Source organism: Somniosus microcephalus, chromosome 9 (assembly GCF_052327205.1).
Source record: "Somniosus microcephalus isolate GS21.2 chromosome 9, FLI_Smic_1.0, whole genome shotgun sequence".
Taxonomy (NCBI): domain Eukaryota; kingdom Metazoa; phylum Chordata; class Chondrichthyes; order Squaliformes; family Somniosidae; genus Somniosus; species Somniosus microcephalus.
The window spans coordinates 239,213,974-239,236,956 of NC_140995.1; the positions used below are offsets into that span (position 1 = coordinate 239,213,974).

The window sequence follows — 22,983 nt, forward strand, 5'->3', positions numbered from 1 at the left end:
CAGCCATTTTGCTTTCAGTGCCGGCTGAGTGATGGACTCCCAAAACCTAGGGGAAGAAAGGCTGTTAAGGTAAGTACAGGTAATTTAAACTTCTTTACACACTTTAGACACACCAAACACACTCACCTTTGCACTCATGCACCCATCACTCACCTGAACACCGACATCGCGACCCCTCCAAGTCCTTCAGCCCGACGGCCCGACTCCTCTAACCTGCCGTGGTTTGGAGCCATCGGGAATCCCACACGACACCCCTCAAAATAGGGATTAGGCTAAAAACTGCCTGTTAACTACCTGTTAATAGGCAGTTAATTGGCACCAATCCCTTCCCGCCTCGGGTTGGCGGGTCCCAGTGCGGGGCGGGTACCCGCCTCCCCTGAAACTTACGTGGAGGCGGGTTTTGGGTGGGATGGTGTCGGGACCCTGGAAATTGGGATTTCCCCCCCCACCCCATGCCTGAAACCCCGCCTGACGGCTCCAGGAAAATCTACCCCTTTGTGTCCTCCTCACAACTTGCTTTCCCACCTATCTTCGTATCATCAGCAAATTTGGCTACAGTACACACGGTCCCTTCATCCAAGTCATTAATATAGGTTGTAAATAGTTGAGGCCCCAGCACTCGTTACAGTTTGCCAACCTGAAAATGACCCATTTATCCCTACTCTTTGCTTTCTGTTAGTTAGCCAATCCTCTATACATTCTAAAATATTACCGCAACCCCGTGAGCTCTTATCTTGTGCAGTAACCTTTTATGTGGCACCTTATCAAATGCCTTCTGGAAATCCAAATACACTACATTTACTGGTTCCCCTTTATCCACCCTACTCGTTGCATCCTCAAAGAACTCTAGTAAATTTGTCAAACACGATTTCCCTTTCATAAAACCATGTTGGTTCTGCTTGATTGTATTATGATTTTCTAAATGTCCTGCTATTACCTCCTTAATAATGAATTCCAGCATTTTCCCAATGACAGATGTTAGGCTGACTGGCCTATAGTTTTCTGCTTTCTGTCTCCCTCCTTTCTTGAATAGTGGCGTTACATTTGCGATTTTCCAATCTGCTGGGACCTCTCCAGAATCCAGGGAATTTTGGTAGATTACAACCAACTATCTCTGCAGCCACTTCTTTTAAGACCCTAGGATGCAGGCCATCAGGTTCTTTTTCTTAGTGATAGAGATTGTTTTAAGTTCCTCCCTCCCTATAGCCCCTTGATTATCTATTATTATTGGAAAGTTTTTAATGTCTTCTACCGTGAAGACTGATCCATAATAATTGTTTAGAGTCTCTGCCATTTCTCTATTTCCCATTATCAATTCCCCAGTCTCATCCTCTAAGGGACCAATGTTTACTTTAGCTACTCTCTTCCTTTTTATATGCCTGTAGAAGCTCTTACTGTCTGTTTTTATATTATTTGCTAATTTGCACTCATACTCTATCTTCTCCCTCTTTATTATTTTTTTAGTCATCCTTTGCTGGTTTCTAAAAATTTCCCAATCCTCTGGCCTACCACTAATCTTCACAATATTGTATGCCTTTTCTTTCAATTTGATACCATCCTTAACTTCCTTAGTTAGCCACGGATGGTGCATCCTTCTCATAGAGCCTTTCTTTCTCACAGGAATATACCTTTGCTGAGATTTATGAAATATCTCCTTAAATGTCTGCCACTGCTTATCTACCATCTTACCCTTTAATCTATTTTCCTAGTCCACTTTAGCCAACTCTGTCCTCATACCCTTGTAATTGCCTTTATTTAAGTTTAGGACACTAGTTTCAGACCCAAGTTTCTCACCCTCAAACTGAATTTGAAATTCAATCATGCTATGATCACTCTTTTCTAGGGGATCCTTTACTATGAGATCATGAATTAATCCTGTCTCATTACACATTACCAGATCTAAAATAGCCTGCTCCCAGGTTGGTTCCTCAATGTATTGCTCTAAGAAACCATCCTGAATGCACTCTATAAACTCGTCCTCAAGGCTACCCTTGCCAATTTGATTTGTCCAATCTATATGATGATTAAAATCACCCATGATTATTGCAGTTCTTTTCTTACAAGCCCCCATTATTTCTTGATTTATACTCTGTCCTACAGTATAGCTACTGTTAGGGGGCCTATGTACTATTCCCACCAGTGACTTCTTTCCCTTACTATTTCTTATCTCCACTCAAAATGATTCTACATCTTGAGCTTCTGAGCCAATATCATTCCTCACCACTGCAGTGATCTCATCCTTTATTAACAGAGCTACCCCACCTCCTTTTCTTTTCTGCCTATCCTTCTGAAATGTCAAATATTCAGTTCCCAGCCTTGGTCACCTTGCTACCATGTCTCTGCAATGGCTATCAGATCATACCCATTTATTTCTATTTGTGCCGTCAACTCATCTAGCTTGTTACGAATGCTGCAAGCATTCAGATAAAGAGTCTTTAATTTTATCTTATAATCTTTCCTTACTCTGACTCTATTTTCTGGTGCATTCTTATGCTTGTACATTCTGCCCCTTCCTGATACGTTCTGGTTATCGTTACTCCTGTCATTGCCCTGCTCTATTGCCTTCTCCTTTCTCTTTGCCTTCCTAAATACCCCTTCACCTGAATTCCTATCTTCTATTTCCAGCTCAGCTTTTCTCCCTTCTGATTCTACCCTCAGGTTCCCATCCCCCTGACAAGCTAGTTTAAACCCTCCCCAGCAGCACTAGCAAAACCCCCCTCCAACATGTCCAGGAAGCTGATCCTCTGCCTGTACACCGTGCTGTGGGTATTGGTTCCTGCGAGCTGTACCTCCCTGCACATCCCCTCTCTCTTGTGGAGTGGACGGTCTGTGAGGAGCAAGCTGCTGCTGCTCCTGCTGGTGGTGCTGATGATGCTCCTGCTGCTGCTGCTGGTGATGTTGATGCTGATGGTCATTTTGCTACGCATCTGAGGTCCAAGCTAAAACAGCATAGTGAAAGAGAAGGTAGTTGAAATACTGGATGGCATAAAAATTGATAAAGAGAATGTACTAGAAAGGCTGGCTGTACTTAAAGTAGATAAGTCACCAGGCAGTATGGCGTTCTGGTCTGTCGCTGTTGGAGTTGTCCATGAGCGTCCTGACGTTCCAGGTCCCGAACTTCATTTAAAAGGGTGGAAGATGCCTATGCATAAATTCTTTAGCGTGGGGTGGCCGTTGCACACCAGCTACCACACTACAAGACGAGACTCCCAAAACAAGCGCTCTACTCAGAGCTTCAACACGGCAAGAGAGCCCCAGGTGGGCAGAGGAAATGCTTCAAGGACACCCTCAAAGCCTCCTTGAAAAAGTGCAACATCCCCACCGACACCTAGGAATCCCTGGCCCAAGACCACACAAAGTGGAGGAGAAGCATCTGGGAAGGCACCGCGAGTCTCTTCATTGGGAGCGAACGGAAGCCAAGCGCAAACAACGGAAGGAGCACACGTCAACCTAAGTACCCCACCCACCCGCCCCTTCAACCACCGTCTGCCCCACCCGTGACAGAGACTGTAGGTCCCACATTGGACTCATCAGTCACCTGAGAACTCATTTTTAGTGTGGAAGCAAGTCATCCTCGGTTCTGAGGGACTGCCTAAGAAGAAGAGAAGAAGTCACCAGGACTGGATGCTGAGGGAAGTTAAGGTGGAAATTGTGGAGGTACTGGCCATAAACTTACAATCCTCCTTAGATACGTGAGTGGTGCCAGATGACTGGACAATTGCAAATATTAGATCCCTGTTCAAAATAGGGTGTAATGATAAACCCAGCAACTACAGGCCAGTCAGTTTAACCTTGGTAGTGGGGAAACATTTAGAAATGCTAATCAGGGACAAAATTAACAGTCACTTGGACAAGTGTAGATTAATTAAGAAAAGCCAGCACGCATTTGTTAAGGGCAAATCGTGTTTAACTAAGTTAATTGAGTTTTTTGATGAGGTAACAGAGAGGTTTGATGAGGGTTAATGTTGTGTCCACGGACTTCCAAAAGGCATTTGAAAATGTGCCACAAAAGAGGCTTGCCAGCAAAGTTGAAGCCCATGGAATAAAAGTGCACTTGCTTAAAAACCTGTTCGATCTCCAGCTTTTTCCAGTTCTGACGAAGGGTCGCCTATCGCTTTAATTCTCCACTCCACTCCCACTCTGACCTCTCCGTCCTTGGCCTCTTACACTGTTCTAATGAAGCTCAACGTAAGCTCGAGGAACAGCACCTCATCTTTCGATTAGGCACTTTGCAGCCTTCTGGACTCAACATCAAGTTCAACAATTTCAGACCATAACCTCTGCTCCTATCATTTTTTTTCTCTGTCTCTCTTAATCTCTCCTGCCTTCCATCCTATCACAGACCTTCCCTTTTGTTCTTTCCTCCCCCCCCCCGCTCTCCCCTGCCCCTACACTTGCTTAAAAACCTGGGCCTAGAAATTCGGTTGGGTTAGCGCCCAATTAGGGGCGTTGGAGTGGCTTGCGCCGGCGGTATCGCTGCGCCCGAAATTGCGATGGGCCCTAACATCGGCGTTACCCGGTAGCGCTGCGCCGGCACCGATGACGTCATCGGTGTGCGCAGCGCCCCGATTGCAGTGGTAATCCGGCCCGATGGCCAAATTCAGTTGCGGCCGCCTCGCCCGTGGCAGCCGCAAACAACGATTGTGGAACGGGATGTTGCAGCACCGTAAGGCCGGCGCATAAAGGTGGAGCGGCGGCCGGCCGCTTTCCCGGCGGCCGCCTGCCCGCATCTCCCTCCCCGGACTCCTGCACCACCCCCCCGCGGCACTGATGTGTGTGTCCCGTGAGCCCGGCACTTCTCCGAGGTGCCGGGCTCATTTGTCGGGGGAATCCACCGGTCAGCTGTCGGCTGCACGCAGCTCCTCCTTAAGCGAAGGAGGAGGCCTGCAGTACCCCAGCCTGCCGCACCGCATCGGGTGCCGCAGCGGGGGATTAGCACCTGAAACCTGCATTCAACGCCCATAGCGAGGCGCTAAAACCCTCCATTAGCGCCCGCTGCCATCTGGGCCCGGGGCAACTGAATTTTAGGCGGGCGCAGCGGCAATTATGGTGGGCGCAAAATTTCGGGCGCTAAAGCCCTGGCGGACTCAAACCGAATTTCTAGGCCCTGTTACATAACCAAATTTATCCAGTTCTGACGAAGGTCATCGACCTGAAACGTTAACTCTGTTTCTCTCTCCACAGATGCTGCCTGCCCTGCTGAGTATTTCCAGCATTTTCTGTTTTTATTTGTGCTTTGTACTGTTCACTGTAATGGCATAATGCTGTAGGACATATTTCAATATAAGTAGAAATTACAATGTACATCTTGCATCAAATCTCATGATCACATAAACACAACCTACCTCCAAAAGATTATAGTTAGTTTTCAACATATTCTCAATCTTTAGCAAACGTTTGGCTATCTCTGGCACCTCCAGCTCCATCTTTAACATACATTTAGTCTCTCGAAGAATCTCAACAATTCTATGATCAAAGTTCGAATACATTTTCCCAGTATCTGGATCACGTATCAAAAGAGTTGATTGCAGCACTGTATAAAAATTAAGTTTATAATATTCATATGTATATATATATATATATATATGTATGTAACTCAAAGTGGCATTGTATTCTTATAATAACTTTTTACTTGGTTAAATTTACTATGCTGAAAGAATAGTTTTATCAGGAATTGAACTGTTGTAAAAAGTTCCCTCTCAAAATATGAACGTATAAATATAACCTACCTCCAAATAACCATAGTTAGGTTTCAACATATTCTCAGTCTTCAGGAAACATTTGGCTGACTCTCACACCTCAAGTTTCATCTTTAACATTTATTTAAGCTCCCGAATAACCTTTACCAAAAGAGTCAGTTCTGCCAAACACTTGTAAGAATCTCAAATGCACCTCAGAAATGCTTATTCTTTTCATTCACACTCCTATATTTTATGTTTCTCTTATTTAATCCCCTACATCATGTATCACTCTTTAGTTAATAATACAGGTAGGCAATCTTCATCCGGGCCTCTGCTTATACACATCGGGGGGAGATTTTAACCCTGCCCGTCCAGTGAAAACCTGGCAGGTGAGCAGTTAAAATTATCCAGGTTACTTACCCGTCCTGGAGCTGCCAAGAGTAGGCTGCAAAGATACCCATCCAAACCGGCAGGCTCTTTTTATTACATATGCATGTCGGGACCTGACTGGAATTTTAATTCAACAGCCTGAGCAGGAAGCTGAAGTGGTTTTCCTGCCAGGGAAAGACAGCAGGGAAAATGATTGGGTCATAAGAGGACCAAGGAAGTAAATTTTTTCCATACCTTGTGGGGACAGGAGTAGGAGTGACTTAATGAGGCTTGGGAATTGAAATAGCCCGGGCCTCATTTCTGGAGCAGCGGATGATTTTCTAATTCACACTGCTACCCACCTGCCTAAAACCTGCCCGGAGTTAAAACAACAACCTGCAGCGGGTTCACTTTCTCAACAGTCACATCAGGAGAATTAACACGTGGCTAGAACAGAGGAGGCTGAGAGGAGGCTTGATTCAGGTGTATAAAATTATGAGGGGCCTAGATAGAGTGGATAGGAAGGACCTATTTCCCCTAGCAGAGAGGTCAACAAGCAGGGGGCATAGATTTAAAGTAATAGGTAGAAGTATTAGAGGGGACATGAGGAGAAATATTTTCACCCAGAGGGTGGTGGAGGTCTGGAACTCACTGCCTGAAAGGGTGGTAGAGGCAGAAACGCTCATCACATTTAAAAAGTACTTGGATATGCACTTGAAGTGCTGTAACCTACAAGGCTACGGACCAAGAGCTGGAAAGTGGGATTAGGCTGGATAGCTCTTTCTCGGCCAGCACATGCACGGTGGGTCGAATGGCCTCCTTCTGTTCTGTAAATTTCTATGATTCTATGAGAGGGTGGATGTAGAGAAGATGTTTCCACTTGTTGGCGAGTCCAAAACTAGGGGCCATAATTATAAGATATTCACCAATAAATTGAATAGGGAATTCAGAAGAAACATCTTTATCCAGAGAGTGGTTAGAAGTTGCTACCACAAGGAGTGTAGTGAGAACCTTCTGTAAATTCAAAATCTAAGGTCTCAACAGTTGCAGGCATCGTGTTAATAAGCAAAATGTATCAGCGCTTTGGCTTTCAATTCTTAGGGGTTCACACATTTTTAAAATTTGTTTATGGGATGTGGGCGTCGCTGGCAAAGCCAGCATTTATTGCCCATCCCTAATTGCCCTTGGGAAGGTGGTGGTGAGCCGCCTTCTTGAACCGCTGCAGTCCATGTGGTGAAGGTACTCCCACAATGTTGTTATGTAGGGAGTTCCAGGATTTTGACCCAGCGACGATGAAGGATCGGCGATATCCTTCTATGTCAGGATGGTGTGTGACTTGGAGGTGGTAGTGTTCCCATGCACCTGCTGCCCTTGTCCTTCTAGGTGGAAGAGGTTGTGGGTTTGGGAAGTGCTGCTGAAGGAGCCTTGGTGAATTGCTGCAGTGCATCTTGTAGATGGTACACACTGCAGCCATGGTACGCCGGTGGTGGAGGGATTGAATGTTTAAGGTGGTGGATGGGGTGCCAATCAAGCGGGCTGCTTTGTCCTGGATGGTATCGAGCTTCTTGAGTGTTGTTGGAGCTGCACTAATCCAGGCAAGTGGAGAGTATTCCATCACACTCCTTACTTGCGCCTTGTAGATGGTGGAAAGGCTTTGAGGAGTCAGGAGGTGAGACACTCGCCGCAGAATATCTAGCCTCTGACCTGCTCTTGTTGCCACAGTATTTATGTGGCTGGTCCAGTTAAGTTTTTGGTCAATGGTGATCCCCAGGATGTTGATGGTGGGGGATTCGGCGATGGTAATTCCGTTGAATTTCAAGGAAAGGTGGTTAGACTCTTGCTTGTTGGAGATAGTCATTGCCTGGCACTTCTGTGGTGCGAATGTTACCTGCCACTTATCAGCCCAAGTCTGAACATCGTCCAGGTCTTGTTGCATGTGGGCATGGACTGCTTCATTATCTGAGGAGTTGTGAATGACGCTGAACACTGTGCAGTCATCAGTGAACATCCCCATTTCTGACCTTATGTTGGAGGGAAGGTCATTGATGAAGCAGCTGAAGATGGTTGGGCCAAAGAACTGCCCTGAGGAACTCCTGCAGTGATGTCCTGGGGCTGTGATGATTGACTTTCAACCACCACAACCATTTTCTTTTGTGCTTGGTATAACTCCAGCCAGTGGAGAATTTCCCCCCCGATTCCCATTGACTTCAGTTTTACTAGGGCTCCTTAATGCCACACTCTGTCAAATACTGCCTTGCTGTCAAGGGCAGTCACTCTCACCTCACTCTAGTTATACCTGTATTCGCCTTATGTATGTGGAAGTCTTTGCTGACATCATCAGACATGACCACAGCAGATAGCCTTAATCACCAATCAACCAACCTGGTACATGTGCTTTAGTCATGAGGGAGGGCACATTGGATTGGCACATGATGAAACTATTATGGCAGCTTCCTGGGTAGTAGACATTCATGTGCAGGATAAGGTGATTGGCATCGCACACGAGCTGCCGATTAAATGAAAGCCTTTCCTGTTCATGAAATTGAGGTGTTTGTCACCTGGGGCTTGTAGTTGAGGATGAGGGAACATATATACGATAGTTAACTTAAGAGATTTAGAATAGAGGGCAGAAAACATTTCTTTACAAAGAGAGTTGTGAGGCTTTAGAATTCACTTCGAGGGTTAGTGGTTGAGGCAGGAACTATAGGGGCAATTTTAACGCTGTCCATCTGGCGGGAACGGGGTGGGTGGGTGGTTAGAGTGGCAGTCAGGCACTTCAAACTGCATTCCCGATGCATTTGCACCTGCCGCCATTTTAACTGCTAGGTTTCTGGCAACGTCAGGGTTGCCCACCAGAGACAGACAAAGCCCTCATTAATATTGAAAAGTCAGAGTCCAATGACGTCATTTGGATCCAACGCAATTTTAACTGCTGATAATGGCTGTGTCGCACAGTGCCAGGAGCGCCCCAGTCCCCACAAGCCACACTCAAAGACTGAGTTAAAATCAGGCCTTATGTCACAAAGCAAGGTTAGATTGGATAGGTGGATGAAGGAAAAGGGGTTGAAGGAAAGCTGACTCAGCCTGCCTCCTTGTTGTAACCTCTACATATTTCTATGTTCCGCCAATTGCTCCTTGCACATGTGGGAACACTGCCAATTTATATAACCAGATATCGCCCTCTATTTCTCTAGTTCCATTGGGAAGGAAATGAATTGCACAGCCCTCCTGAAGAGCGCGTAAGTGATCTTCTTAATACAGCAGAGAGCTGCTGCTTGACTAATGTGACAAACATCTCCAGATGCTGCCTGAAGGATCCAAAGTGGCAAAGAAATTCAAGGCAGTGGTGACCAGACTGGTACAGATATTCTGTTCTCCTGGTGAAAATGAGCTGCAAGGTTTCAGACAGCAGCTGGCTTATCTTCCCAATAACTTCTAGGAGGAAGCACAGATTCCTGAGGCAGTGACATACATAGAAAACCTTCTTGGTGTATAAACCCTGTTGAGTCCAAAGCTGTACTTTTTACAAAGCTGAATAAAACTAACAGTAATACTACTGACAGAAATTCTAAAGCACCAAAAAGTTTGATATGTAGGCAAAGTAACACCAACCTTCAAACAGTTCAATATGCATGGAAAATAACACCAACAAAATATTCAGTTACAGCAAGCTAAATAGTATTCTCTAGGTAGTTTCACCTCTGAGATTTTCTTACTGGTGCTCCTACCACCACTTAAATAATAATGGTTTAAATTAGGGGCATAGTTGGGGTGGAAGTTAGGGAAAAAGGGTCCAAGAAGTTAGCCCCCACTTACCTGTGGCGGGAAGGATTCCCAACAAGAGGACTGGCAATTTTTTGGCAGCAAAATTTAGGTACAATGATAATTAGTGGTTTTAAGGCAGTAGGCATTTTCACCACATTTACTCCGTTTATCACCTCAAAATCAGTTGCCAAATCAAATGAAAATCCAGCCTGTAATTTCAGCATTAGAATGGAAGATGCTTGTGCGGAGTGTCAGATGTGAAGTTGAAGCCACACTTGGAGGCTGTATTGCTGATGTGGCAGCATGCAGTAAGCTGTGTGCTTGGTGTAAATCTGAGGAAGGATGCTCTTGCCATGGAGGGAGTGCAGCGAAGATTCACCAGACTGATACCTGGGATGGCAGGAATGACGTATGAGGAGAGATTGGGTCAATTAGGCTTATATTCGCTAGAGTTTAGAAGAATGAGAGGGGATCTCATTGAAACTTATAAAATTCTAACAGGACTAGACAGACTAGATGCAGGAAGGATGTTCTCGATGGCGGGGAGTCCAGAACCAGGGGTCACAGTCTAAGGATAAGGGGTAAGCCATTTAGGACTGAGATGAGGAGGAATTTCTTCACCCAGAGAGTGGTGAACCTGTGGAATTCTTTACCACAAAAGGCAGTTGAGGCCAATTCATTAAATATATTCAAGAAGGAGTTAGATATATTTCTTAAGGCTAAAGGGATCAAGGGATATGGGGAGAAAGCAGGGACAGGGTACTGAATTTGGATGATCAGCCATGATCTCATTAAATGGCGGAACAGGCTCAAGGGGCCGAAGGGCCTACTCCTGCTCCTATCTTCTATGTTTCTATGTAAAGGCATTCCTGTCCTTTCACAGGGCATCATTTATATAGCCTACCGTAGCACTCTTCCTCACATCTGAGAACGTTTTACTCCTGTACGTTATGAATGTGGGAGATCGCAATGATTCTGTTTGTCACCTCCTGTCATGTCCGCTCTACAGCTGATTTGTTAGAGGGGTTCCCCTCTGCTCCAAAAATGGCCAATTTTTTGAGTGCCTATTCCGTCAATGAAAGGTCCAGTTTTTGCAGCTCCTCCAGTTATCTTCTTTACACAGCAGTCAGCCGCCACAAAACAAGGTACGATTCCCTTTAAGCGCAGCAGCCCTTAAGAGTCACTGATGACTCAATGCTTTTGTACACATATGAGTGATTAGGGAGTTTAGGCAATTCTATAAATTAGTTAACCCTGTGCAATCCCACAGGGTCAAACAAGCACATAAACAGCACAGGTGCACTTGTGAGCATCAGGAGCTTGGGCTATATTTTGGCCTGATTGCAGAATTGGGACTCAACTGTGTTTCTACACAAAAAAAAGAACATGAACATTAACAAATGTCTTTAACAGAATATCCCCAAAATCTGCACCTTAGCAAAATGCATTTGTGTCACAAAATACTTAGAAAACATAGAAGAAGAAAAAGGACTTATTATTATTTATATTGCGCCTTTCACGACCTCCGGACGTCCTAAAGCGTTTTACAGCCAATGAAGTACTGTTGCAATGTAGGAAACGTGGCAGCCAATTTGTGCACAGCAAGGTCCCACAAACAGCAATGAGATAATGACCAGATAATCTGTTTTAATGATGTCAGCTGAGGGATAAATATTGGCCAGGACACAGGGGAGAACTCCCCTGCTCTTCTTCGAAATAGCGCCATGGGATCTTTTACATCCACTTGAAAGGGAAGATGGGGGCCTTGGTTGAACATCTCATCCGAAAGACAGCATCTCCGACAGTGCAGCACTCCTTTAGTACTGCACTGGATAGATTTTACAATTTTTAATGGTTGGAAAATCATGTGGGGTGTGCTAACCTCCACTTCCAAATTCCCAGTATGTACTCCCATCACATAATGTTCTAGCACCAAAACTGCTCATTTGTAAAATCTACCAGAATATATAGAAACATAGAACATAGAAAAATAGGAACAGGAGTAGGGCATTCGGACCTTATAGCCTGCTCCGCCATTCAATCTGATCATGGCTGATCCTTTATCTATAGTATCTCTATAGCAGTGCAGTTTTGATAAAATGAAACATGTACTTACTGTATCGCATGGCTGAAATTTCTTTTGTCCAGGCCTTATGATACAACACTTCAAACTTTACCAGTGCATAAGCAATTTTGTTATACTTTCTCACAATGGATATTCCCTGTGGGTTTTTTAGAATGTCAGAATGTTTCTGAAACAAAAAGAAGCACTTAAAGATTTAGATTTAAGACTATAGTAGACAACATACCATCACCCAGGTGGACCACTTTCCATACCTCGGGAGCCTACTGTCAACAAGGGCAGACGTCGACGACGAAGTCCAACACCGCCTTCAGTGTGCCAGTGCAGCCTTCGGTCGCCTGAGGAAGAGAGTGTTTGAAGACCAGGACCTTAAACCCGGCACTAAGCTCATGGTCTACAGGGCAGCAGTGATACCTGCCCTGCTGTATGCCTCAGAGACATGGACCATGTACAGCAGGCACCTCAAAGCACTGGAGAGGTACCACCAACGCTGCCTCTGCAAGATCCTGCAAATCCATTGGCAGGATAGGCGCACCAACGTCAGTGTTCTTGCTCAGGCCAACATCCCCAGCTCTGACCACGCTCAATCAGCTCCGATGGACGGGTCACATTGTCCGCATGCCCGATACGAGACTCCCAAAACAAGCGCTCTACTCGGAGCTCCGGCACGGCAAGAGAGCCCCAGGTGGGCAGAGGAAACACTTCAAGGACACCCTCAAAGCCTCCTTGAAAAAGTGTAACATCCCCACCGACACCTGGGAATCCCTGGCCCAAGACCGCACAAAGTGGAGGAGAAGCATCCGGGAAGGCGCCGAACACCTCGAGTCTCTTCGCCGGGAGCAAGCGGAAGCCAAGCGCAGGCAGCGCAAGGAGTGCACGTCAACCCAAGCACCCCACCCACCCGCCCCTTCAACCACCGTCTGCCCCACCTGTGACAGAGACTGTAGCTCCCGCATTGGACTCATCAGTCACCTGCAAACTCATTTTTAATGTGGAAGCAAGTCATCCTCGGTTCCGAGGGACTGCCTAAGAAGGGAAGAAGAAGACACTTTTCACAAGTGCAAAAATATTTCCATGCATAAGCAATAATATTGTGTCACTCATTCAGGTCAGCATATATCACTAAAAATAAAAATAACATTTATGACATAACATGCATTAAACATTCTGAAAACATTCTTTAATATACAGCTAAAATTAGTAATTTTGATATGAAAAAGGCTAGTTCGCCTTCTATCATCCTGGAATGGTACAATGATAATGGAGTTGTTGGCTAATCATAGCAATTAATTTCTACCAATTAGTCTACAACAGACCTAGACATGTAGCAAGCAAAAAACCGCTGTGGTGGAAAGCTTTGGGAACACTGACCTAGAAATCCGCTTGTGTCCGAAAATGTGCACGCAGAGAGCGGGTACGCACTGCACATGCCTGTTAATAGTGACTTATGCAGCACGTAATATTTGTGCTGCCTGCTAATTATAATCATGTAGGCGTTCCTCATTGGCGGCATACCTATTTTTGGGGTGGGGGGTGGGGAGGAAGATATCAGGTGGTGATGATGCTACTTAAAGGCAGTCAGCAACTCTTAAAGGGGAGGTGCGTTCTGGCTGCAGGGAAGAAGGAAACTGGTGCAGAAATGGCTGAAGACAAGTACTAGAAGTAGGAGAAAAAATATATCTTGTTGTACTGTTGTTTAAAAAGGGAGGAAGGAATAGACTGAGTAAATGCAGGCCAGTCAACCTAACTGCAGTGGTGGGCAAATTGTTGGAAGAAATTCTGAGGGACAGTATTAATCGTCATTTAGAAAAGCACGGTTTAATCAAGGACAGTCAGCATGGATTTGTTAAGGGAATGTCATGTCTGACTTGATTGAATTTTTTGAGGAGGTAACAAGGAGGGTTGATGAGGGTAGTGCATTTGATGTAGTCTACATGGATTTTAGCTAGGCTTTTGACAAGGTCCCACATGGCAGACTGGTCAGAAAAGTAAAAGCCCATGGGATCCAAGGGAAAGTGGCAAGTTGGATCCAAAATTAGCTCAGTGGCAGGAAGCAAAGGGTAATGGTCGACGGATGTTTTTGTGACTGGAAAGCTGTTTACAGTGTGGTTCCGCAGGGATCAGTACTAGGTCCCTTGCTTTTTGTGGGATACATGAATGATTTAGACTTAGAATCATAGAATGGTTACAGCACAGAAGCCTGTCGAGCCCGTGCCAGCTCTCTGCAAGAACACTTCTGCTAGTCCCACTTCCCCGCCCTTTCCCCATAGCCTTACAAATTTATTCCCCACAGGTACTTATTCAATTCCCTTTTGAAAGCCACGATTGAGTCTACCTCCACCACCCGTTCAGGCAGTGCATTCCAGATCCTAACCACTCGCTGTGTAAAAAAGTTTTTCCTCATGTCGCCCTTGGTTCTTTTGCCAATCACCTTGAATCTGTGTCCTCTGTTTCTCGACCCTTCTGCCGATGGGAACAGTTTCTCTCTATCTACTCTGTCTAGACCCCTCATGATTTTGAATACCTCTATCAAATCTGCTCTCAACCTTCTCTGCTCTAAGGAGAACAAGCCCATCTTCTCCAGTCTATCCATGTAACTGAAGTCCCCCATCCCTGGAATCATTCTCATAAATCTTTTCTGCACCCTCTCTAAGGCCTTCACATCCTTCCTAAAGTGCGCTGCCCAGAATTGGACACAATACTCCAGTTGAGGCTGAACCAGTGTTTTATGAAGGTTCATCATATATTCCTTGCTTATGTACTCTATGCCTCTATTTATGAAGCCCGGGATCCCGTATGCTTTTTTAACCACTTTCTCAACCTGCCCTGCCACCTTCAATGATTTGTGCACATATACCCCCAGGTCTCTCTATTCATGCACCCCCTTTAGGATTGTACCCTTTAGTTTATATTGCCTCTCCTCGTTCTTCCTACCAAAATGTATCATTTCGCACTTTTCTGCATTAAATTTCATCTGCTACGTGTTTGCCCATTTTACCAGCCTGTCTATGTCTTCTTGAAGTCTCTCACTATCCTCCTCACTGTTCACTATACCACTGAGTTTAGTGTAATCTGCAAACTTGGAAATTGTGCCCTGTCCTCCCAAGTCCAAGTCATTAATAGATATCAAGAAAAGCAGTGGTCCTAGTACCGAGCCCTGGGGAACACTGCTGTATACCTTCCTCCAGTCCGAAAAACAGCCAACCATTCACTACTCTCTATTTCCTGTCACTTAGCCAATTTTGAATCCATGCTGCCACTGTCCGTTTTATTCCATGGGCTTCAACTTTGCTGATTAGCCTATTATGTGGCACTTTATCAAATGCCTTTTGGAAGTCCATACAGACCATGTAAACCGCATTGCCCTCATCAACCCTCTCTGTTACTTCATCAACAAAATCGGGCAAGTTAGTTAAACATGATTTGCCTTTAACAAATCCATGCTGGCTTTCCTTAATTAATCCACACTTGTCCAAGTGACTGTTAACTTTGTCCCTGATTATCATAGGGGGCATGAATAAGAAGTTTGTAGCTGACACAAAAATTGGCCATATCATTCATAGTGAGGAAGATAGCTGCAGACAACAGGAACATAAGAAATAGGAGCAGGACTAAGCCATTTGGCCCATCGAGCCTACTCCGCCATTCAATAAGATCTTGGCTGATCTTGTACCTCATCTCCACTTTCCTGCACTATCCCCATATCCCTTGATTTCCTTAGTATTCAAAAATCTTTCGATCTCTGTCTTGAATATACTCAATGACTGAGCCTCCACGGCCCTCTGGGGTAGAGAATTCCAAAGATTCACCACCCTCTGAGTGAGGAAATTTCTCCTCATCTCAGTCCTAAATGGTCGACCCCCTTATTCTGAGATGGGGACCCCTGGTTCCAGACTCCCCAGCCAGGGAAAACATCCTCCCTGCATCTACCCTGTCAAGCCCTGTAAGAATTTTGTATGTTTCAATGAGATCACCTCTCATTCTTCTAAACTCTAGAGAATATAGGCCTAGTCTGCTCAATCTCTCCTCATAGGATAATCCCCCCATCCCAAGAACCAATCTGGTGAACTTTCGTTGCACTCCCTCTATGGCAAGTATATCCTTCCTTAGGTAAGGAGGCCAAAACTGTACACAATACTCCAGGTGTGGTCTCTCCAGGGCCCTATATGGTTGAGCAACGCCTCGATTTCAAAATTCTCATCCGTGTTTTCAAATCCCTCCATGGCCTCGCCCCTCGCTATCTCCTTCAGCCCCACAACCTCCCAAGATATCTGCACTCCTCTAATTCTGCCCTCTTGAGCATCCCTGATTATAATTGCTCAACCATTGGTCGCCATGCCTTCTGTTGACTAGGCCCTAAGCTCTGGAATTCCCTGCCTAAACTTTTTTGCCTCGCTACTGTGATGAAATAACTCTGTGTTCTGGGTTGTCTGTTGTTGTACTTGTTAATGTCTGGAATGTTTTACAGGTGTAACCACTAATGTTCCTCCATGGCTCCGCCTTTATGGATCCTCCTGATTGGTGTGAGTCTTATTTATAACAGCTGGGTTTTACTCATAAGGGCTGGGTCGGTGATGAATGATGGTTGCCCTGTGTTAACTTGATGCCATGATTCTTACTTAATAAAAGCCTTTAGTTTTAAGTTTTAACCTCATGGATTCAGGCAGTTATTTGGCACATCAGCTACCTCACTTTCCTCCTTTAAGACGCTCCTTCAAACCTAGCTCTTTGACCAAGCTTTTGGTCACCTGCTCTAATTTCTCCTTTTGTGGCTCGGTGTCAATTTTTTTTATCTTTTAATACTCATGTGCAGATCCTTGGGATGTTTTACTACATTAATGGTGCTATATAAATACAAGCTGTTGTTTTGTTGTTATAAAATTGCATTGAGACGCCTTTACTCTTATCCTCTTGTAATAAATGCCAACATACCATTTACTTTCCTAATTGCTTGCTGTACCTGCATGTTAACTTTCAATGATTCATGTACAAGGATAACCAGGTCCCTCTGAACACCAACATTTCCCAATCTCTCACCATTTAAAAAATACTCTGCTTTTCTATTTTTCCTACCAAGTGGACAACTTTAGATTTCTCCACATTATATTCGATTCGCCATGTTCTTGCCCACCCACTTAGCATGTCTATTTCCCCTTGAAGCCTCTTTGCATCGTCTTCACAACTTACATTCCCACCAAGCTCCTGTTTCTTATGTTCTTAAGACGTTCTGTAAAATTTACCTCTTTGTGCAAGATTTTGGTCATCTGTCCTAGTAGCTCCTTATGTGGCTCGGTGTCAAATTTTGTTTGATAATGCTCCTGTGAAGTGCCTTGGGACGTTTTACTACGTTAAAGACACTGGCCTAGAAATTCAGTTGCGTTTGCGCCCAATTAGGGGCGAAAGAGTGGGTTGCGCCGGAAGTTGCGTCGCGCCCGAAATTAGGTGGGCCCTAACATCGGCGTTAGCCGGTAGCGCTGCGCCGGCACCGATGACGTCATCGGTGTGCGCAGTGCCCCGGTACCGCCCGAAACCACGCCGATCCCCATCTTCAGTAGCGGCCGCCTCTTCCGTGGCGGGCGCTAACAACATCGGGAGACCGGGTCCTTACTGCAGCCTTAGCGGCGCAAGTTAAGGTAGAGGTGCGGGGCGGCCGCTTTTTCGGCGGCCGCCTGCCCGCACCTCCTTCCCCGGCCTCCTCCACCCCCCCCCCCGCGGCATTGCCGACTGGTTTCCGTGGAGCCCGGCACTTCTCCGTTGTGCCGGGCTCTTTTGCCGGCACTTGCAATCGGGGCTCCGGCCGTTGCAGGCACCTCCCCCTTAAGAGAAGGGGGAGGCCTGCAGTACAGCAGCCTGCCGCACCGCATCGGGTGTCGCAGCGGGACCGGGAGCGCTGAAATTCACTTTCAGTGCCCCAAGCGGGGCGGACACACCCTGTACCAGCGCCCGGTTCCGCTTTGGGGCGCTGAAAGTGAATATGGGGCGGGCACAACTGGCTCCGCGGCGGGTGCAAAATTTCCGGCGCAAACGTGCTGGCGGGGCTATACCCAATTTCTAGGCCACTATATAAATGCAAGTTGTTGTTTTGTTGTTGTTGCACCTTTGCAACCTTGCCTACCTCTGCCCCTACCTCTACCTTTGTGCTTCTGAAAACCTAATACATACCTTTATCGGCCCAGAAATTCGCGGCCAGAAGCGTGAGTACGGTGGGTGTACTCACGCATCTGGCCGTTGGAAATGCCGGCGTTCATCAGGAACAGCGCATGCGGGGAACGCCGGCATTTCCAGACCCGAGGTCTATTCACAGCGCGTGCGACTGCACAGGCAGCGCTTGCGCAGTGAACTTTGTAGATTTCACTGATGGATTCAGTGAGGTTAAGTCCCTAGAACTTACACTTGAAAAAAGCAAGTGTAAAGTTGTTCATTGGCTGGGGAAGGAGATATATTTTATGGAGGAGCTTATGAAATTCAATATTTAGGTTTGGGAAAGGGAGGGAAGTTATTTTAAGAAATTTTAGGTAAGTTTTAAACTTTAATTTTTTTTTAAACGGGTTTTCAGAACGGTAGGTAGAAGGAGCAATTGTGGCTGTGTGAATGGAATGTGAGAATGGGTTATGTATGTATGTCCACATATATTCCTTTATGTATATGTATGTATGTTTTATATTCCTTTACTAATGTGTATGAATGTATATTTTTAATTATGATTTTCCAATAAGTTACTTTCTCTGAAATTCATAATTAAATAATACATTCATACACATAATTAAAGGAATATATACATAACACGCAAAGGAATATATACAGACATACATACTTTCAGAAGCTCCACGATAAGAAATATCTTCCTCCGCAGCCTCTGGAGCAACTGCACCCATGCTTTTTTCATGTGTAAGTTGTAATGACTTGACCTCACTGAAAGCATTAAGGAAAGAGGCGAATTATACTGCGCACGCGCTGCCTGTGCAGTCGCACGCGTTCTGCCTCTGAACCCCTTCGTTCAGAGGACAGGAAATGCCGGTTTTCCCCACATGCACTGTGCATGCTGAAAACCGGCATTTCATCCGGCCAGATGCGTAAGTACCCCGACCGTACTATCGCATTTGGAAGGGAATTACTGGGCCAACATTTTACATGTCAATAATAACGGGCCAGAAATTCCAGAACGGGGCTTGCAGCGCGTGCAAGCCCCGTATTTCCACTTACCCCGCGCTCCTGCCGATCAGCTCCAGGGACGCCTGCACTTGGTGAAAGAGAAATAAGAATCCCGGGCAGCGTGTGACGTCACGCCGCCCAGGAGTGCAGCCAGCGCGAAGCCAGGAGCGTGCAGTGTAAGTGAGACACGCCCCTTGAGATCTCAGTTTCACTGGACACGCCCCCAATGTTTCTGTCAAGCTGCTAAGCATTTTTACATGCAAAGCAGCAGTTTAAATAGGTTTTTGGAAGTTTTTGAAGATTTTGGTAACTTTTACAAACTTTTTAAAATGTTTACATTAATTTGAGTAATCTGAAGTAGTTTTAAAGAGAATTAAAGCAATTGAAATACTTTTAAAAGGCCTAAAAGAATTTTTAAAAATCCATTTATTTATTTAGCAATGTCGTCGTCATACGTGTCTTCACACTGTTCCCTTTGGGGAACTGTATGAAGTGGTGGAAGGATTTATGGCCGTGATTAACGCTCATTCCGTGACCGTAACCATCTTTGAACCAGCCATTAGGGCGGTTAGTCCTATGGCGGGAGGGTTTTACGGGCTCCCACAAGCTATACAAGGAGGGGGGGCCACCCACACCCACGGACGCAAGTATCCCGCTGGATGTCCACCCAGAATTTATAGTTGGAGCTCCGACTCCACTTGCCGGGACTGTCTGGAGCGGGGTTCAAAACCCTACTCCTTCTGGCCCAGCGGCGGGGATGCTTACTGCTATGCAAAAGGCCCACTCCGCACAAAAGGTGACACCCATACGTTTCCTGCGCCTTTTCCCTCCCCGTGACTGGAGCCCTATGCTGCCATTTTAAGTAGCTAATCGGATTGGGCCTTTGTCATAGCGGTAGGATCCCCACCGCTGGGCCAGATCAGGGTAGGGTTTCGAACCCCGCTCCAGACAGTCCCGGCAAGTGGAGTCAGAGCTCCGGCTCTAAATTCTGGGTTGATATCCAGTGGGATATTTGCGTCCGTGGGTGTGGGTGGCCCCCCTCCTTGTATAGCTTGTGGGAGCCCGTAAAACCCTCCCGCCATAGGACTAACCGCCCTAATGGCTGGTTCAAAGATGGTTACGGTCACGGAATGAGCGTTAATCACGGCCATAAATCCTTCCACCACTTCATACAGTTCCCCAAAGGGAACAGTGTGAAGACACGTATGACGACGACATTGCTAAATAAATAAATGGAATTAAAAAAATTCTTTCAGGGCTTTTAAAAGTCTTTAAATTGCTTTAATTCTCTTTAAAACTACTTCAGAGTACTCAAAATAATGTAAACATTTTGAAAAGTTTATAAAAGTTACCAAAATCTTAAAAAAACTTCCAAAAACCTATTTAAACTGCTGCTTTGCATGTAAAAATGCCTAGCAGCTTGACAGACACATTGGGGGCGTGTCCAGCGAAACTGAGACCTCAAGGGGCGTGTCTCACTTACACTGCACGCTTCTGGCTCCGCGCTGGCTGCACTCCTGGGCGGCGTGACGTCATATGCTGCCCGGGAATGTGCTTTCTATTTCTGCAAGTTCAGGCGTCCCAGAAGCTGATCGGAACGAGCGTGGGGTAAGTGCAAATACGGGGCTTGCACGCGCTGCAAGCCCCGTTCTGGAATTTCTGGCCCATCATCTCTAAACATTACTACTCCTATGCTGTCCCCACTGACCTCCCTTTCTCCAACCGCCATAAACGGCAACTTCTGAAAATTTCAACCACAGCAACCCATCCCACACTAGGTCCCACTCGCCCATCACCCCTCACCTCACTAACCTACATTGGCTCCCTGTTCCCCAACCACTAAAATGTAATATCCTCATCCTCATCTTTAAATTCCTCCATGGCTTCACCTTGGCTTCTCTCTGCTACCTCCACCAGCTCTATATCCTACAACAAACACTCCATTTCTCTGACTCTGGCACTTTGTACATTCCTCCTTCATTTCCTCCCTCCATTGGTGAAACAACCCTTAGCTGTTTGTGAAGATACACTCTCCATCTCCCCCTCTAACATCTCCATCCACCACCTCCTTAAAAAAACTCCATCCTTTCAACCAAGTCTTTGGTCACACCCCCTAACATTTTCCCTTTCTGGTTTGACATCTATATTATTTATGCCTTTCGGTGAAGTGTCTTGGGATGATATTTATACAATGAAAATGTTCCTCTTTGTTAATGCTGGGGAATGCCCTGAGATTTTCTGGAGTTCCCTCAATTGGCAGTGCTGGATGTTGGTCTACTCCTGCAAAAGGTACAAGCCCACCACTAGTGAAAATTAGCCAGAAAGGGAGAGATGACAAGGGTTAAACTGGATAGCCACCGAAAACGGGCGCAGGTATCGTGATGCGCAATTAACCTGTGCCTGTTCACTGCAATGCAGGCAGGACATCAAATTCATGTTGCTTGCTGTTTTAGATAATGGCTGTGTGTGGCAAGCGCATTGGCCGCACGAATCAGTAGAGGGCCCACTCCTTCTCCACTTTATCCTCGTGCTTCTGTTCCTTAGCTTCTCATCTGATAGGTAGGTGGTGCCAAGTGCTGTTCCCTCATAATGGCAACGTTGTGCCGCATGCAGCATACCACCATAAATCTTGATACACACACAACTGAATATTACAGGGCTCCTCCAGAGTGGTTCAGGCAGCGGAAACTTGCTTGAGGATGCTGATGGTGTGCTCTATAATATTCCTTGTGGCAGCATGGCTCTCATTTTACACCTGCTGTGCAACTGTGTGTGGGTTCCGACCCAGAGTCATGAGCCATTCCATGAATGGATAATCCTTGTTGCCCAGTAGCTAGCCTTTGATTTGCTGTGCTGGGTCAAATACAACTCGTACAGAGGACTGCCGCAGAATGAAGGAATTGTGACTACTGCCAGGATACCGGGCATTGACCTGCATGATGCGCTGCCTGTGGTCGCACACCAGTTGCACATTGAGGGAGTGGAATCCCTTTCGGTTCAGGAAAATTACCAAGAATATGCAGCACAGAAACAGGCCATTCGGCCTAACCAGTCCATGCCGGCATTTATGCTCCACTCGAGCCTCTTCCCATCCTTCCTCATCTGACTTTATCAGCATATTCCACTGTTCCTTTCTACCTCATATGCTTATCTAGCTTCCACTTAAATGTATCTATACTACTCGCCTCAACTACCCCCTGTGGTAGAGAGTTCCACATTCTCACCACTCTCTGGGTAAAGAAGTTTCTTCTGAATTCCCTATTTGATTTCTTGGTGACTATCTTATATTGGTGGCCTCTAGTTTTGCTCTTCCCCACTCTGGTCCATATTTTCGGATGCCTATGGGTGTGTACGCACTGTGTACACACCCGTAGGGACATCGGAAATGCCGGTTTCAGGCACGCGAAGCACATGCGCTGAAAACCGGCATTTACGATCTGTCAAGAATGATCTCTCGGATGGACATAAAAGATCCCGTGACACTATTTCGAAGTAGAGCAGGGGAGTTATCCCTGGTGTCTTGGCTAATATTCCTCAATCAACATCACTAAAAGCAGATTATTTGGTCAGTATGACATTGCTGTTTGTGGGAGCTTGCATGCGCAAATTGGCTGCCGCGTTTTCTACATTACAGCAGTGAAGAGAGAGGGTCAAAGGGAGGAGAGAGAGATATGACACTGGAGGGGGGCGAGAGAGGATATCTGAGGGGGAAGAGAGAGAATTGGAAGGGTGAGAGATAGGAGATCGGAGAGGGGGAGAGGGGAGAGACGAGGGGAGAGAGAGGAGATCAGAAGGGGGAGAGAGAGAGGGAATTGGTGGGGGAGAGAGGGGAGATCGGAGGAGGGAGAGGAAGAGGAGATCGGAGGGGGGAGAGAGAGGATCAGAGGGGAGAGAGAGAGAGAAGGGATGGGAGGGGAGAGAGAGAGGGGATCA

General features: G+C 46.0%; 1 protein-coding gene across 2 annotated transcripts in view; it reads right to left on the reverse strand.

The window, feature by feature from the left end:
• The window catches only part of LOC147113154 (dynein axonemal heavy chain 8-like), a 148,776-nt gene extending 130,629 nt beyond the window's left edge, over positions 1–18,147 (reverse strand). For both annotated transcript variants that reach the window (XR_015079627.1, XM_085998052.1), the window contains exons 1-2: positions 18,061–18,147; positions 11,932–12,067 (exon numbers count right to left, since the gene is read on the reverse strand). The gene's annotated coding sequence lies outside the window, so the exon portion shown is untranslated. The remainder of the gene's footprint in view (positions 1–11,931; positions 12,068–18,060) is intronic.
• Between the last annotated feature and the right edge of the window lie 4,836 nt (positions 18,148–22,983).